The following is an 18,973-nucleotide window of genomic DNA, read 5'->3' as shown; positions in this document are numbered from 1 at the left end:
ACTATTTGGCTTTGCTAGACCGTGATTAAAGTTATATTTAATCATCATTTAGAATCTCACCATATGGTTTGTTATATCTTGCCACTTTTTGTCCCACATGACATAAAACAAACAAGAATCTGTGAGATTATTCTTCGTATGTATTATATTGGGTTGAACACACCGTTAATAAACATATATTTCGCCATTTTCAAACATCAACATACATCTCACCACGAGCTTAAAATGGCGGACTTTTTTACCCTTTGATCTTGAGACATATCCTGGGAGTCTTTTAGACATGCCTTTCATTGTATTCAACCAATCCGGTACAATCATTGTCATACACGGAAACAGATTGTTTGAACACTTCCACGGGGAGTTTAAAATCCGCAATTCAGTGGCAATACACTTGAAGTGCCTTCCACGGCACAACATTGGGGAAGATCTCATACGTGGATCGTGAAGGCAAATGGTCAGTTTTTGAGATTCGGACCCTTATGTAGAGGCCCCACCTGTGACCACATCGTAACCTGGGGGGTTATCCACAGCCAAGCTGTCCATATCGTTTTAAGATGCAGATAAGTGTTTGTTTGTTAAACCACTGACACGCGCTATTCTTAGTTGCACTACCTATCAGGCGAGCCCGCCCGTTTACAAATTTCGGTCTCATATTTCCCAACGCAGGATCTAATTGCTTGCCCCATCGCCATACCCGGAGGTGTGCACTCTTAAAAACATATTGGGTCACCGACGGAAATATTAATAGATCCACTGGATCCCCCAACTAAAGATACACATCATTTGAAGGTACAAATAACGTTTGTTTTAAATATGCTACCTATACCTACTATTCACTGTTTTGCTATCTATTAGCTAAGTAGTTCCATCTAATAGTTACCTATCGTGTTTTCCCATACAGCAATCTTTTGACTCTGATTGGAAAACAGGGATTTTTTACGTCGCAACAGTAATTTGATACAATATTTCAGGCTTACCTGAGGAATAATAAAGGTAAGACAACATAACATCGGTAATGCTCACCCTGTACATCGTACAAATGCACTTTCTTGAGCTAAGAGAGTGTCTTCCTCATGCACTAGGGAAATAAGTTTAATACAATAGTTAATCTTGTAATGAAAAGTTCTTCAAAGTCACTTTGATGTTAAACTTTTTGTGTTTTTATTTGATACTGAGGTAAATCATCTCATAGTAACATGAATTGTGTATACTTCAAATTCGTATTCATTCAAAGTAACAAGTTGCCCAATGTAAGTAAGTAAGTAAGTAATGTTTATTATTTAGTTAATTAAAACCATAATAATCTAAAACAGGTAGCAAAAGCACAAAATTACAGTGAAGAGTTAAAAGCAACATTTTAGTATAAAATAATTTTGTTTCTTAAAAGTTCAATGCAGAAAATTAAACATAATTTGCCCAACTTCCGACCCTTTTTAGCAATGCTTTTTGAAGGCTTTAAGAAATTTAATCAGTCTACTATGCAATGGAGGGTCTGAGGGGCTTAGGCATGCCATTATTGCGGCTCTACAGGATCGAATTCTTCATCGTTGAAACTTGTCTTTAGAAAGATTACACTTTCAACCCGCAATTTTTGACATGTGCAGATTATGTGAATAAAGTCTTCTTTATGATGATTGCACAGCCGGCACGATATAGGGCCTGTGTGCCGCCAAGCTGGCTGCTCAGCCTGAGATGGTAATGTTCCAAAACGCAGTGCCATAAGTTGTTTTTTATGTTAATTGAGTAAGTTTCACATAAATAAGCTGCCGGTGCGAGGGACTTATAGTGGTTTATCACCATCCAGGCGTGCGACCTTGATCTTAGAATATTTTTGTCCAGTAGCAATGAATGAGTTTTTGAAGCTTTATTTACGACTTGTTTGAACGATTGGTATGGTAAGTTTTTGTTCCATATTTTCGTCGTACATGTGGCCGAAAGGGATTTACAAAGGTATTGATTAAAAGGAGAAGATGTATCTTGATTTAGTTCAGTCCAGATGGCCTTGTTGATTTTTGATGTTACAGCATTTAGCTTGAAGCGGTACCAGGTTTTCACCGCCTCGTACATTCTGCCAACGACTTCATTTGTGAGACCGAATTCCAGCCGGACCTGAGCTGGGGAAGCTGACCTTGGAATCTGGAATACTTTTTTGTAGATGGAAGCTATTAGTTGGTTTAGGAGCTCTCCATCCTCGCCATGGAACGCCGTGCTGGCATATGTTAGGGTTTGCAGGATTTTTGCCTTCATTACGGTGAGCAAAGGTTTGTAAGAGGGGCCCTTCAGCCTTTTGGCTAATAGGCTAAACGCAAATATTAATGCACTTGATCTCTGAGACATATATTTTTTGTGCTCCGTAAGATTTCTTGAGTTGTCGATATAAAAGCCTAAGTATTTGTATTTTTTTATCTCCTCGAGTTGGACTCCGTTAAGCCAGATTGTCTGTTTTCTTAACTGTTTTTTCCCAATCACCATAGTTTTTGTCTTAGTTGTATTTATTTCAAGTTTGTTTTCTGAAATGTAGACTGACATTTCATTCAGGCATCTTTGCAGGCCGATCTTAGTTTGGCTCATTAGAACCACATCATCCGCGTATGAAAGATGCGAAAGTCTCAGTTCGCCAAGCTTTGGTGGGTGGGAATTGGTACAATCTAGCCTTGGAGAGAGGTCAGATAAAAATAAATTAAAAAGGCGAGGGGCCAGAACACACCCTTGTTTCAAGCCTCTGGTGGTTGTCAGCTTCCTTGAGAGTCTGGACCCATCACCTATCTTAATCCTTAGCCAGGTGTTTGAATAAAATAACAAGATGCCTTTTTAGAAGCCTCTCAGGGATACCCCAGGCTCGCAGCTTTTTCCACAGAAGATGGCGATCAACGCTGTCGAAGGCAGCTTTTAGGTCTATGAAGCAGAGGTAAAGATGCAGTTTCCTCTGCTTACACTTGTTTGTAATTAGCGAGAGACCTAAAATGTTTGTCATCGTACCAAGGCCTTGTCTGAAGCCCGTCTGGTTTCCCGGAATTAGGTTAAGGTCATCAGACCATGCCTTAAGCTCTTCAAGTACCAGGGAGGCATAATATTTGGCCTCTACGTCCAGCAGGGCTATCAATCTGTAGTGCGCTGGGTTTGCTCTGTCTCCTCCTTTAAATAAAGGTGTCAAAATCGAACCTTGCCAGTTTACCGGTATGATGTTTAGTTTCTCTATTTCTTGGTATAAGTTGAGAAGGTGTTTGCCCCAAAACGGAATATCATATTTAAAAATTGCTTGGGGGATTCCGTTGGGGCCTGGTGCGCCGTCGTTTCTGCCTTTCTTAATTATTCTTCTAACTCCTTCAATTGAAGTGGACGAGTAACTTATGGCTGGGATCAGAGAGACATTTTCCTCCAGTGGACTTATGACCACGTTCAGTTGCTCCTTCTGTTTTGAAGTTGCGACGTCAACTGGGCTGGTGCTTTCCAATAACCCAGTGGGCTTCGCATGAACTGCCCCTTGATCGTAGGTGTTTCCCACGGATAGTTCTAACAAGGGAGCTTCCCAAAATCTCCTGGATAGAAATTCCACCCACTCAAATTCTTGTATGTTTGAGGATAACACTGTAACTGGTCGATTCAGGTTATTTATGATGGTCCAAAACTGTTTTGAGTTGGATTTTTTTGAGCTACAGAGGAGTTCGGCCCAGAATTTGTCATTGCTCTTTTTTTTTTTCTTCCCAGATGTCTTTTTTATAACATTTCCTGAGCTGTCTCACACTGTCCCATGCTGCTGTGTCAGGAGTTGTTCTTTTTAGCATCCTTATGCTTTTTTTGAGTTTACGTTTCAGGATTCGCAGACCTAACGTTGTTGTTTTTTCCTGGGCGATGGGCTGTTTTTGTCCTGACGCCATTAATGATTTGAGCTCAGCTCTGAAGCTTTCCCATGCTTGTATTTTATCCTGGGCTCCAATTTTGCTAATAATTAACAAGTTTTTTATTTTTAGCTGTAATGTTTCAATTGTGTCGTTTGACCATTTTAGACGTTTTAGATCCACTGTGTGTATGTTGCCATCGATAGTTGTATTTACTTGATGTTTGGTAATTTTTGACCTAAAGTGTATCAGCTGGTATCAATGGTCACTCCTGGTTGTAAACTCTATCGAGAAGTGCGATAGGATGGTATCAGCGAAGCTGAGATTGCTGTATAGTCCAGTCTTGACCTTGTCTTCCCCCCGTGGAATGTAAACTTAGGGGGGAAGTCATCTGGAGTTCTACCGTTCAATACTCTAAGCCCAAGAAACTCTAGGGCATTAACCAACCCTTGACCTATGCAGTTCACTTTTGGCCTCATTGGCTGGAATTGATGTGGGACGGACCAATATATGTTGTCTGCTGAGATAGATTCGTCCTCGTCCGGGGTATGAATTAGGTTTGAATTTGCCCAATGCATTTCGGGCATGAAAGCCCTTCGTCAGGGGATAATCTTCTGTAAATGCAAGGAAACAGGGTGTCAGCACAAACAAAATATAGTAGTGTGTGTATAACAATATTATGACTATACACTAAATCCGATAATGTTGCTCATGCATTAGTAAAGGTGAATAGATGTAGATGTAGTGTTTATCAGAAATAAACCAATTTCCTATGCTATACAACGAGGGTGCCAATCAGAAAAATGAACGTGTAATCGTGAACAGAGAGGTAAGTGGTTGAGTGACAAACGGTTAACGGAGAGGTGAGCGTTGGAGTGACAAACGGTTAGCATGCGCCATCTTGTGTAGATGGCCAGTAAAGTACTTAGGTGACAAAGTGTTGATGAACCACGTATTATGTAAATCTCTAATGATTAGGGTTGATGAAAGGGACATGCAACCGCACAAGATAAACATATTCTTAGAGATGGAGATACAGTGATAGACTATATGACCAAAGTATTTTAAAAAAGTGATGAAGTTAACACGCCACATACTTGCCGAAGTTCGCTAAGCAAATACGCGTACATATAACCGAATGCGCCCGTGGTAAAAAATCTGTGAAAAAACAGGAACACAGAATGTGACCTGCGAACAGCAGTAAAACTTCGTGCTTAAGTGATTAGGTGATGCGTGCATCAAGGAAACTTACTTGAAAATGTCTGATGGGTCAAAAGTACTCCGTCGGGTGTAGCCGAGGTGAAAACAAAGGTGGTGCGAGTGTATTAGTGCTGGCGGAACTTAATTAAACAACCTAGGTGACCCGGAAGTGATCATTGATTCCTAACGCGTTGACGTGGAACTACACAGAAGAAAGACTGGTAGTTCGGTACTGGTTCGTTAGTATCTACAGAGCAAAATAAAGAATCCGAGATGTGTACAAATGTAAAAAGAGATTACTTAAGAGAAATACTGTATGTGCAAAGTAGCAGAGTGCGGATGTAATTTTAAACAGGGGAAAACAAACCAACAATGTACGTCAGGTTAATGGACAGTAGCAAATGGAAAAAAGACTGGTATAACAGAAACATGCATCTTGGTGATAATCATATGGTGTAAAAGGAGTACAAAGTGTAAGCTGACAAAAAGAACATAAATGTAAGAAATACGATTTCATAGGTGGAACCGAAGACATAAGATTGCGGAATGTCTGAAAAAATTACATAGGGTTGGTGAATAAATAGGTATACAACAAGGGATACCGGGGACATATTTTATAGGAAACAGCTTAAATCGTAGCGTTCATTGAGTCAGTTCGGGCTGATGGAGTCCATTTTATTGATCGAATACACTTCTCTTTGCAACATAATTTGTGTATTATTTTGTCCTTCGTGGATAGGTACTTGTTCCAAAATCAAGAAACGTAGTTGGCTGATGTTATGATTGTGAAGATGAAAATGGTTGGCAATGGGAGATTTGATGTTTCGTGTACGTATATTGCTTTTGTGCTCATTCAATCTGATACGTATTTTTCGCTCTGTTTTCCCAATGTACACTAATCCACAGGGACATTTCAAAAGGTAAATAACATTCTGGCTGTTGCAAGTGACAGTTGAGTTTGATGTTGGTACCTTTACTGGGATGTTTAATAGTGTTCCCCTTGATAATGGAATTACAGTTTCCTCAATTGAAGCATGGGATAGTTCCTTTGTAATGTGTTTCGTCAACGCTCTTTTTGGTAGTGACAATCTGTTTGAGATTTTTTGACCATTGGTATGCAAATATAGGAGGTGCATCAAAAATCTGTTTGAAATCCATTTCAGTTTCCAACATGGGCCAATATTTTAATATAGTTTTTTTTCATGATGTAACTTTGAGAAGAATATTTTGATACGAACACGCTTCTATTGTCGGTAGTCTTTTTCGGTTTGGAACTTAACAAGGTCTTTCGGGAGATTTTATCGGCTTTTGTACATGCTTTCTCAAGGATATGTTCTGGGTATTTGCGTTTTCTGAATTTTTCAATGCTTGCGTCCCTACTTTCTCTGTAGAGTTGCTTCGTGCTAGATATTCTTTTTAGTCTGAGTAACTGTGAGTATGGTAGGTGGTCCTTAAGAGACGGCTGGTGAAAGCTGTGAACATGTACAAGATTATTGCGATCTGTGGGTTTGACATGTACCTGGGTGATCAACTTGCCATTCATGTTGGTTATGGTAGTGTCCAAAAAGGAGATGTAGTTATTGCTAATGGTAGATGTGAATTCAAGGTGTTCATCTACTTTACTGAGGTCATTCACGAGTTTTTGGAGTTCTATGGATGATCCTTGCCATAATATGAATATGTCGTAAATGTATCTTTTATACAAAAGCAAGTGTCTTTTCCATTCTTCTTTATTGAGAATGTGGTCAAGTCCAAATCTGTACATGTATCAATTCGCATATGTAGGAGCGTCACAATTGCCCATAGAAGTTCCGGAGCATTGAACATAATACCGGTCAGACCATTTGAAGTAACTGTGATCCAGTGTAAAATGTATTAATTCCATCAGGAAAACTTTGAGATCAGCGGGTTTATCGCTGGTCAACAGGAAAGATTCAACTGCCTCCATGCCCTTGTTGTGTGGAATTGATGTATATAAGGCTTTCACATCCACTGTGCATAGTATGGTTTCCGAATTGGTTTTGTCTTGAATAGTTTCAATTATGTTAAAAAAATCTGTGTTGTCACGAATATAGGTGCTCATGGATTGAACAAGTGGTTGTAAATGTCTGTCCAAGTATCTACCAACGGGTTCATGTATGGAATTGATGGTAGAAACAATGGGTCTAAATGGTGGAATGGTCGCATGTTTATGGATCTTTGGGATCATGTAGATGTAAGGAATTGAAGGGTTGGTCTTGACTAGATATTTCTTGTTTTCAGCCTTGATACTGCCCGCCTCTATGGCTTTGTTTAAGATAATCTGTAAAATGTTCATGAATACGTTGGTTGGATCGAAGGTTAACATCATGTAGGTGTTAGTGTCTTGGATGTGGTCTTGTACATTTTTTTCATAGAAATCAGAATCCATGATTACCATTGCTCCTCCTTTATCAGCCTGTTGGATGGTGATTTGAGTATTTGCTGCAATTTGTTTCAAAGCATGTAATTCTTTATTAGTGATGTTGCTGTTCTTGGTCTTTTTCTGACTGGAAATTTTTTTAAGTTCTTTCAGAGTGATGGTTTCAAATGCGTCTGTACATCGTACCATTATTGAACTGCCTTTGAAATAGCTTCTAAATACATTGATCATCCTAAAAAAATCTCCTTTTTCATTAAAACTGGCCATCAAGTGTACCATATTATCCTTCTAAGTCCCTTCACATATTGAAAGTTTTGCGCCATGACTTAATATGGAGTGCTGATTAACCTCATGCAGCTCTCCGTTGAAATAACCATACTATTAGGACCTTTTCTGAATAAAAGGCCACTATATATATCTTGTGTTTTTCCTTATAGGTCTCTTTACCATAATTAGTGCTATTATCAGTTTCAACTGAAACCCCACTGCTAGAAGACACATTTTATCCATTAAGGTAAATTACTATATCAAGAAGAACCTTCTGGAATTACTTTGTCTCCACTCTGATGATGCTGCTAGCTCTACCACACGATGTAGATAACATCTTGTATATACACGGCGTTTCTATTCCAAAGGTTTGTCTCTCCCCCCCCTTCTTTTCATCTGCTTCACAACCCCTCGGTGATTGGGTTTTTCTGAACGGATTCTCACTATTTACAAATTTGGAACTGGTTCTAATCTCTTTTATCTTTTTCATTTTCAAAAAAACTAATTTATACAATATTTACCTCCTGTGACATTTTGAAAAATTCTCCCTTTTTAAACGAATGTTTCTGACTTATAGCGGAATATCTAAGTAGGACCCTTAATATGTGATCAGAACTATCTCTAATATTCATGTTTTTCTTCTAGATTCCATGAAACCAACATGGCTACCTGATGAAGGCGTACCGCCGAAACGTGCATAGACACAAATTATGTTAGCCATGACCACATTGTTAGGTTGTCTAAAACAATATATGTATTGAATTTTTTGTCCATATTCGAATTATTATGTAAATCCACATCTACAAGTAAAATATCATGTCTGAAATGCAATAATATGATATATTATTAGGCCATGCATGAATGGCTAAGTATGTGTGAATAGTATTAGCAACATTCCTATATCTAATTTTTGCACTCAATACATAGGCCGAAACTGAAATTGTATATTTATTAATATTGTTCTTCTTTGTTTCTCTTTTCTTATTATTTAAAAATATATAAAAAATATTTTCAAAAATATTTTTACCAATGCTTGGTTTCTAAAAAATAATAAAAAATGTATTTTTTGATACCTCCTCTTTCTGGTCACACATTGTTTTGGTTATCAAAGGTCCACTTTTAATCTAGTTCCTAAATGGTCTATTCACACACACTAAATACCAGGAACCTGCAGAGCGTGAATACAGTGGTAGGTTCTCATGTGAAAATGGCAAAAGAGGCATTTGCAAAATAAACTTGTGTAGTAATGTACGCAAAGCAGCGGACGGTCTGCAGCGTGCTCATTCTAACTTAGAGAAGCCGACAATGTCCTCATGGGCCATGTGACAATGCAGGCCGCAGCATGACCACATTAGGATGCACCTGGGCACCCAGCTTCCCAGTGGCCTCCAGGTCCTGCTTGTTCCAGCCTGATTCAGTTGCCGCCTTTTGACCAAGTTACACCGCCGATGCCCGGGTTTTCCCACCTGGGAAGCGCCGCCCGCCACAGGACATACCTAATGCAGATTGCAGCGCGACCTTGCAGTGGATACGTCCAGTGGACGCACCGCTGGTATGACACTGGCAGGCCCCTCTGTGCCCATCCATGACCATCTGCACCTGGATCATGCCCAGCTCCAGAAACCATGGCCCGATGACCATTCAATGTAACAACAGAAACACAGCTTCAACCACCACCAGAGCCAACATATGCAACCACTACTCCTCTGCCATACTCCGCAACCTCAGTAACATACACTGGCAAACACGGTGCTGCTGTGCATCCCCCAGCACCACGGTAGGATCTTTCTCCTATATCCATTGTGATTTCACCTGTGACACCTCAGACGCCAACACCACCATCTCCAAACATTTGACGCATGCACCACCATCACCACTCCACACCAATTCATGCTCCTCATCTTCTGATCCCTTAGGGAAAACTTCACCGAAATCTAGGACCTCCTCAAGAGCAACACACCGACCTTCTCTTTATGACCGAAACATGGCTCAACCAAGCCCCCAGCTCGAGCATTGCAGCAGTAATCCCGCCCATCTACAAAATCTTACAGCAGGACAGAAGGTACAAACCGGGCAAAGGATTTGCGATCATCTACAAAAACACGATTGACTATGTCACCTCCACAGATTCTGACACCATCATCATGGAACACCTCCATTTCAAAATACTTTTGAAGTACAACACCACTCTAAGGGATCCCTCGCCTACCATCCCCCAGGACCGTGAGTAGAATTCTGCAACCACGCAGACTTCATCACTCCCCTCTCCATCAGATTAACCAACTACATCCTCCTCAGGGACCTCAATTTCTACCTGGAAGACGCCACAAACCCTAACTCCATGCCATCCTTGACAGCCTCAGCAACCTTGGACTCACCCAGCTCATCCAAGGACGAACCCACACAGCAGACCACAACCTCAACCCTAATTTCTCCTCCAACAAAAGGATCACCACCACCCACAAAACCCGACTCACATGGTCCAACCTCTATATGTTACATTTCAAGATACCCGCCCACCAGGCCACCCCACCAAAAAAAAACAAAGCACCGTCAAGACACTGGTGTAAAATATCCAAAGGAAACTGGACCAGGACCTTAGAGGAATGCCCACCCAACCACCCCGGGAACCTCTATGTCAACACCAAGCTCCTCAATATATGGCTCACCGACTGCACCAATCGCACAGGTCCCACCAGAAACAAGACCTACAAAAACAACATACGACCAGCTGGTACACAAATGACCTCAGAGAGTCTAAGTGCCAGTGCAAACAACTTGAGAGAAAATGGAACCTCGACAAAAACACACCGCAAAATCCACATACAAAGCCACCCTCAACCTCTACCACCAACAACTATGAGACGCAAAGAAAAAGGTCCTAACTCTCAGACTCAAAGCCAGCTCCACAATGGCAAAGAACTCTTCACCATCATCAAGGAGTTCTCCAATCCTGAAAATGCCCACAATGACATCATCCCATCCAAAGCACTCTGCAAGGACCTCTCTAACTTGTTTGAATAGAAGATTGTCAAGATCTACAATACATTCGACCCATTCGACCCAAGAGGTGTGGCGCAGTGGTCAGGGTGACTAACTCCAGACTACGGGGTTCACGGTTCGATCCCCGGTGCCGGTGGCAGGTTAGCCCAGCACCATGTGACTCTGGGCAATAGCTTGCATAATCTTCCCGAGGGCCCCCAGCACTGGGACACCACTTTGGAGGTAGCTGTGCGCTTTACAAATACTGGTATTTCATTTATTTTGTATTTCACATCATACCGATATCTACTTCCCTGACCAGCCAGACACCTCCTTCATCACCAAGCAGCAACTAAGCAGCTGGAAGTCCCTCTTGAATGAAGAAACCTCTGCTCTGATGAATACCATCTGCTCAGAGGTCCTCTCAGACCTATGCCCCTATGTCATACACAACCTTGGAAGAACCACCATCTCCACCGTGCTCACTGTTATCATCAACACCTCCATAACCACTGCCACCTTGCAGTCTTTCTGGAAAAATGCAGAAGTAAATGCGTTATTGAAGAAACCAACATCAGACACCAACAACCTCAGCAGCTACAGACTTATCTCTCTCCTACCTTTTCCAGCTAAAGTCATGGAGAAAGCCATCAATACCCAACTCGCAGACCACCTAGAACTCCATCAACTACAAGACAGCTGTCAAACAGGCATTCACACCAGCCACAGCACAGAGACAGTCCTCTTTGCAGCCACTAATGACATCAAAAGTATGCTTGACTGAGGAGAAATGGCCGCACTCACTCATCTACCTCTAGGCAGCTTTCGATATGGTCTCCCACGAGTCACTCATCAGAAAGCTTCAGCACTTGGGTGTCTGTGGACCAGCCCTCATGTGTATATCCTCCTTCTTCACGGATAGAACTCAATGAGTTAGACTTCACCCCTACAGCTCAGAACCCAAGAAACTCATCTGTGGAGTCCCTCAAGGATGGTAGCTCAGCCCAACACTCTTCAATGTCTACATGATGCCCTTTGAAGACATCCTCAGAGACCACAACATAAACAGAGTATCCTAGGCCGATGACACACAGCTCATCCTCTCCTTTACTGACTCAACCAGCACCGCTAAAGCAAACTTTGCTAACTGCATTAGCAACGTCGCTGCTTGGATGAAAAACTGCCTCCAGTTCAACACAGACAAAACTGAAGGTCTAATCTTCGGCAACAACCACTCCCTCTGGGATGCTTCTTAGTGGCCGTCCAAATTTGGCTCCTCACCAACCCATGTAGACTATGCCAAGAACCTTTCAATCATCCTGGACACCAACCTCTCCATGAGCAGACAGATCAATGCCATTTCCTCATCATTAGGCCTGGGCTAAAAATCAGTTCCGCTCGCGGAAATTGCGATAATTTGACATTTTCGCGTTCCGCGGAGAGCGCGAAAATGTCAAAATTTCCCCAATCCGCATTTTACCGGAAATTTTTTGCTTGCTCGCGCTGTAAAATAATACATTCTCGCGTGCGCGCGATCGCCTTACATGAATCCCCACGTTCGCCGACAAGTTTTCCCGATCCGGTCGCGTTCTCGACGAGATGTTGGATTGTTGGTAGCCATTTGCGCTGTCTCGTGACAGTTCGCGCCCGCAGTAACGTCAGTCGTCGCACGATCACGTCTTTCTTCTCGCGATCATGCACCGCGAGACAAGTGAAAACAAGATGGCCCCACCCGCGAGCAACCGCATTGGTAAGTTGGTGAGCCGCAACCACGCAGAAAATACCGCAAACGGGTGGGAAAAAAACTTCCGCATCTTCGCGATATTTCCGCGTGTTTACGGAGATTTTTTACATTTTCACGATAATTTGCGAAAGTGAATTTCACAAATTCCGCCCACCCCTACTCATCATGCTCCACATCCCTTGAATGCTATGCAAGATTTTCTAGTGGATCCCACTGAACACCAGACAAGCGGTCACCCCAGCTCTTATCACAAGTAGACCTGATTATGGAAACTCCCTCTACTTCGGAATACCAGCCCATGTCGTACGCCGACTCCAAACCACCGTGAACGCCATCACCACACTCATCCTGAACATCAGGCGAAATAACCACATCTCTCCACACCTCACCAACCTGTGTTGGCACCCAGTCCAGGAAAGTTGTAAGTTCAATCTCCTCACTTATGCCTACAAAACTCTCCACAACACCGGTCTTGTTTATCTCAACCACCGCCTATACATTTAACAAACCCACCAGACAGGACAGAAGGCCCACAAAGGCAAATAGTGGTTTAGAAAAAGATACTTTTCTGAAATAAAATGTGTTTTTGTCTAAATGATTTGAAAATCTCAAGTATTTGACAGTGCCCACTATCCTCTGGGTGATTTCTTTGAGATGTGATTCCGAGAGAGCTTGGTCATTGATGTTCTTAGCTAGTTTCTTGTCTCTCTTGATGAGATGTACGGGGTAGGAATGCTGTTGTAGGTGCTCAGATCTGAACAATTCCTACATATTTGTAAAAACTGACATGCAGGGAGGTACTCTTTAAATACCCGTGGTTGTTAGTTGTTATATTGTAGTAGGCAGTTCCTATCTGTGGGTTTTCTTTGCACTTCAGTGGGCAGCCTTCTATCTCTGGATATATTAGAGCATCCACACAAGGTAAGTTCTCATTACTTAATTGGCCCATGAACCTCAGGTTGGAATTCATATTGATCAGCCAAGTCAAAAAACGTAGGTATAGTGTTTTTGCTATCCTCCCATTTAATCAGAAACTCATCAATATAACGCTTTCATAACTTTATCTGTGTGTGAATAGGTTTTGTAGGTGAGTAGACTGGGTTGCCTTGGAATCATGTTTGTATTAATTTTTCAGACATGGGGTGAAGGTACTACCCATAGATCTACCTTTCACCTTGGGATACACTTGATCTTCAAAATAAAGAAACACCTGTAGCACACTGCATGATAAAATTGATAAGGGTCATGTGTTCTGTAGCTGACGGTCATAGGAACCCATGTATAATCTGCAAGGTATCCTCCTGTGGTATACCTGTATTTAACGACTCAACATCTAGAACAATTAAAACATATGCACAGTGATCAAACTCTAGTTTATCAAGAAGGCATAGTGTCTCTTTCATGTCCTTGAGGTAAAATGGCTTATTGATCACAAAAGGTTGGAGGGACCTGTCTGTGAAATGTGATAGAGGTTTTTAAACTGATCCTATATTCAAGACTATTGGTCTTCCAGGTGTTGTTGTTTTTTTTGTGTGTATTTGTGTAAAAACATAAAAGTAGGGGGTTCTCAGATTATCTTCATTCAGATTCTTTGGGAATTTTTGCTCCAAAGTTTGGTTCATCATTCTACTAATGATATCCTATAGTCTTTTAGTGGATTCCTTTTAAATCCGGCAGCAATGCGTAGTATTGCTCAGTTGTTTCAGGCGTTTTGTCTGTAATTTTCTGTTCATAGTAGGACAAGGAAACCACCTTTATGTGCTGGTTTGATAGAGATGTGAGAGTTGTTACCTAAAGCATTTATGATTCGTAGCTCTTCTTTGGAAAGGTCAAAGTATTGTGGCCTATACTCATTAATTTCAGTCAATATACCCTTCATGATCTTCTGATATAAGGTGAGTATTTCAGGAGAAATATAGTGTGGTGTGCAATGAATGTGGGTATTTTATTTAATCCTGTACTCTGTTCATCAACAGTTGTATTGTCAATAGTAATGGGGAAACATTTAAGTCATACTTTTCTGAAGAATTCAGCTAGTTCTGTCCTGATGGAGACAATATCATCCATATATGAAGGTAGAAAACCCATGAACTTATTAAAACCTCCAGTTTTTTATTGGACAAGGTGTGGCCACTCAAGTTGACAACTAACTGCTCCCGTGGCTGATTGTAGTCTTGAGGCTCAGCATTTGGCTCTGTCTTTGTTGTGGGGATGATGGTGTGTTCGAGTGGATTACTGGGTTGTTTCTTCTTCCTCCCCCTCTTGTCCTGCCTCTTCCAAATAAAAGCCCTTGTTACATATGGTGTAGGGAATACATTTCCTTGGAAAGGACGTGTTGGATAAGTCCAGGCTTGTGGTACCAACCAAGGAGTTAGGACACCATATACGAAGGCTTGCAGTTGGTGACCACGACCGCCTCTGTGTAATTAACCAATTGTTGCACCCTGTATCAGAGCCATTACTGGTTCTGATCCAGGTCTCTGAATCGGAGGTTCATTTTTGGGATCCTTCTCAATAACCTCTTTTAATTTCTCTCAGGAGATGTATTTTGTTATGGGCAGTCCCATTGTTTCTTCGAATAGTGGACTGTTTGAAAACACAGCCATTCCAACACATTATGCTACCGGAAGTGCTCAATTTATCTTCATACTGTCGAGACAGCACAGATGTTTTGAAGCACAATAACTTACTAATCACAATTAATATACCATCTCTTTACACATGCATAGCACGTGACTTAGGCTTAGTTGCATGCAGGTATTTTTTCAGGCGTATGCCGCTATATCTCTGTGACCATACTAAAATGTTGATGAGGTGGTTAATTTCTTTCCAGTAAAATAAATGTTTAGTAGAATAATTCCTTCAATTTCTGGGGGATAACAACTTGAACCTAGAATTCACTTGTCTCATCTGTAATAGAGAAATTGATTTCTTAGACTTTTATACGGTTGGTGAGGGTAATACTTTGGAAACTAGCCTCTATAATATGAAAACTGCAGAGAATAGAATCCTTCCGGCCCAGAGCCAGCATCCCTTGAAATGTAACAGGAGTATCCCTTATGGGGAATCAATTAAAGCTAAGAGGAATTGGTAGGATGCTATCTAGGCACTGAGGCACTTTTAAAGGAGACAACGTGATATGTAAGAACCTTGAGGAGCATGTATCTATTATCTATTGTCTACCATGGACCTAAACCGCTCAAAGATCTGGTTTTAGGTACTAACATGAGATCGGAAGACGGATGAAGTTGGTTAACACCTGCCCAAGGGTTCTTTGTTTGTGGTAAGTGTATAGCCTGCAAAACCAGTTACAATGTGAAAGAGTATTAGACGCCAGATGGTCAAATGTATAAACAGTAACAATGTGAAGGATTATTGGACACAAGATGGTCATATGATGAAAATCAATGTACATCTTACCCGTGACTCTGATTTTTGTGTTTATGTTCTAACATGCCCCTGCAGTTTGAAAACGTTTGACAGCAGTATTTTTTCCATTAGAAAGAGGGTTCTGGAACATCTAAGGGCAATCAGGCATACATATTCCACATATCTTGTAGCATAGGATTTTGCTGGGAAACATGACTGTAACCATGAATTACTTGCATTCTTTTGGTGTTTACCGAATTCCACCATGTAAGAAATGAGGAGACAGGGACAAGCAACTGAAAAGTTAGGAATTAAGGTACATTATAGAGTAGGAGTGAAGCACCCTGTTGGAATGGAAAAGTCCCTTGCATAGTGATGGATGTGTACACCTGCACCAACTGTAATGAGGTCTGGATCCCTGATGCTGATTTTTTGTTGACATGGATAAACACGGATTATATATGTGCACCATTCTGCCATAACATAGGCTTGTCTTACAGATTGCGGTCTTTTTGGACAGGGAGGGTCGCCTAAAAGGCTACCCTCATTGTGTTGAAAGGCTACTGCCTTTACCAGGAATCACGCAGCAGGAGGAGTGTGGTGGCAGCATACTGTGTGGAGATCAGTAGGATTCAACAAGCCTTTTTACATGTGTCACTGGAGTGAGGCCTACAGGCTGCTGCGTGTGCTTAACTCACCCTTGGTCAACATCAGTTCGGTGTGTACTGCTGCACAGTGTGTTTGTGTTATACATGTGCTGGGTGTATGTGCGCCTGTGAATAGTACAATACAGGGATGATGCAGTGTGTGCATGTTATATATATATGTGCTGGGGGTATGTGTACTTGTGAATGGTACAATACTTGGACGGCCCAGGGTTCCATTTTGAGAGACTCAGGACTGCATGGAGGAACATGAGGATTTATAGGACTCCCCCCCCAGACAGATTTGTGGATTGATGCATTCCTGCTAGCTGGGTGGGACACATTAGAAGAAGGGAAAGCCAGGCTCTTCAGTGGACTCCGATGCTCCTTGATTCAGAGAAAGGGCATTAGGAAGGGGCCTGGGCACATCTCACGAAAGAGATGAGGCGGATAAGAAATCATAAAGAATAGGGCTGAGGCCCAGGGGTAATTTATTTTTATTTTGAGAGTTTTATATAGCACTAGCCAGACCTGAAGGTATTGGGGCGCTTTGCAGCCTTATCACTCGTATGACACATTAACACAGTAATATGTACAGTGGCTTATGACACATCGCATAGCCTCGTCGTAGAGAGCACAATGTCATTCGTAAGATATGTTATCACAGTAGTCTGTACAGTGTCTCATGTCGCTTCACGTAGTGTCGTCGCAAACGCACAGTGACTCGTGACGAGACTGGATCAGGGAGGGGGGATAGAGGAGGTAGTCATGAGGAGAGTGAGGTAGAGGTCTTAATGTCAAAGTGTCTGTGTGCTACTGTGGACAGGCTTTGGCAATTAAGCTATAACTATCCATTCAGTAGAGATCGATTGAGGAGGAGGTCTTTGAGCTGTGTTTTGAAATTTAAGTAGGAGGGGTTAGCCCTGATATGGACTGGTATGGAGTTCCAGATTTTGGGCGCATTTCCTGTGAAGGAACGAGATGCGTTTTTTTGTTTGCGGGTTTTCGGAGGAATAAGGAGTAGCGCGTTGGTACTCCTTAGGCTTCTTGTCTGACCGGCCTTCTGGAGTTTGGAGGGCAGGTATGCAGGTTTCCCTGTGTGTAGCATTTTGTGCTTAAGGCAGGCAGTTCTGAAGTTGGCACGCATTTCGATTGGGAGCCATTTAAGCTATTTATTTCTTTACTCCGGTGACTATTCTGGCCGCTGCGTTCAGAGTTGTTCTGAGCGGAGCTAGGTGGGATTTTGCTGATCCTGTGAGGGTTAAATTCCCATAGTCCAGTCTGGACAGCACCAGGGATTCAGTGGCTTGTTTGAGGTTGTTCGGAGGGATGAAGGGTTTTATTTTGTTGAGTAGTTTGAAGTGAGAAAGGCGCTTTTTGCGTTGTTCTTGATGTGTTTGCTCATGTCTAATTTAGGGTCCAGAGTGATTCCCAGGGATTTTACAGAATCGGTTAGGGTGGGGTTGTAGTTGAGAGCATCAATAGCTTTTAGCCACTCTGTGATTTGAGGGTTCTTCTCCTTGTTGGAAATGAGGAGGAATTCCGTCTTGTCTTGGTTTAGTTTCAGGTGGTTGCGTGAATACCAGTGTTGGACTTCTCATAGAGTGTCGTTCAGTCTCTGCATGTCTTCCACGGAGGAGGTTTCCAGATAGATCTGGGTATCATCTGCATAGAGGTGGAAGGGAGTGTTGTTTTTTTATAGTATGGTGGTAAGGGGTTCCATATAGTTGTTGAAGAGTTGCGGCGAGAGTAATGATCCTTGGGGGACACCCCTGCTAACGGGGAATAAGTTCGACGTGATGTTTTTGATTTTTATTCTTTATGTGCGGTTCTGTAGAAAAGAGGTGAACCATTGTAAGACCACCTCTTCCACTCCAACCCTTTCTTGAAGTGCCTTAATGAGTAGTTTGTGGTCAACCGTGTCGAAGGCAGCCGATAGGTCCAGGAGTATGAGTAGGCAACATTGGCTCGTATCAAGAGATTTGTGCATATCTTCAATTACATTTAGGATCGCTGTCTCTGTGCTGCAACCTTTTCTGAAACCTGATTGGTGGGGGTCTACAAGGTTGGTGCTGTCCAGGTGTTGAAGTTGGAGGAGAACACATCTTTGCAGGATTTGCGTTAGGAGAGGGACGTTGGAGACGGGCCTGTAGTTGTTCAGATCATTTGTGTCAGAGCCGGGTTTTTTCAGTAGAGGTGTGACTTGGCCGGTTTTGAGACAATCCAAAATGACTGCAGTACTCAGGGAGCTATTTATAATCTTGGTCCAGTGCGGTGCTAGAGAGAGTTTGAGCTTTTTGGCCAATTGGGCAGGTATGGGATCCAGGATGTGTGCTGAGGGTTTGGCGCTGGAAATCATTTTGATTACCTCTGCTTCGGAGATGGGATTGAAAGATTTCCATAAGTTTGGTGGAAGCTTGTGTGTGATATCTTCTGTCCCTGGGGGTGATTTACAGTCAGGAGGACTGCGGTGTACATCCAAGGAGACTCTTTTTAGTTCCAGGGGGGCTACTTGGTCCGTAATGGA

Source organism: Triturus cristatus, chromosome 4_1, assembly GCF_964204655.1.
Source record: "Triturus cristatus chromosome 4_1, aTriCri1.1, whole genome shotgun sequence".
Lineage (NCBI taxonomy): Eukaryota > Metazoa > Chordata > Amphibia > Caudata > Salamandridae > Triturus > Triturus cristatus.
This window is presented reverse-complemented; position numbering follows the sequence as displayed.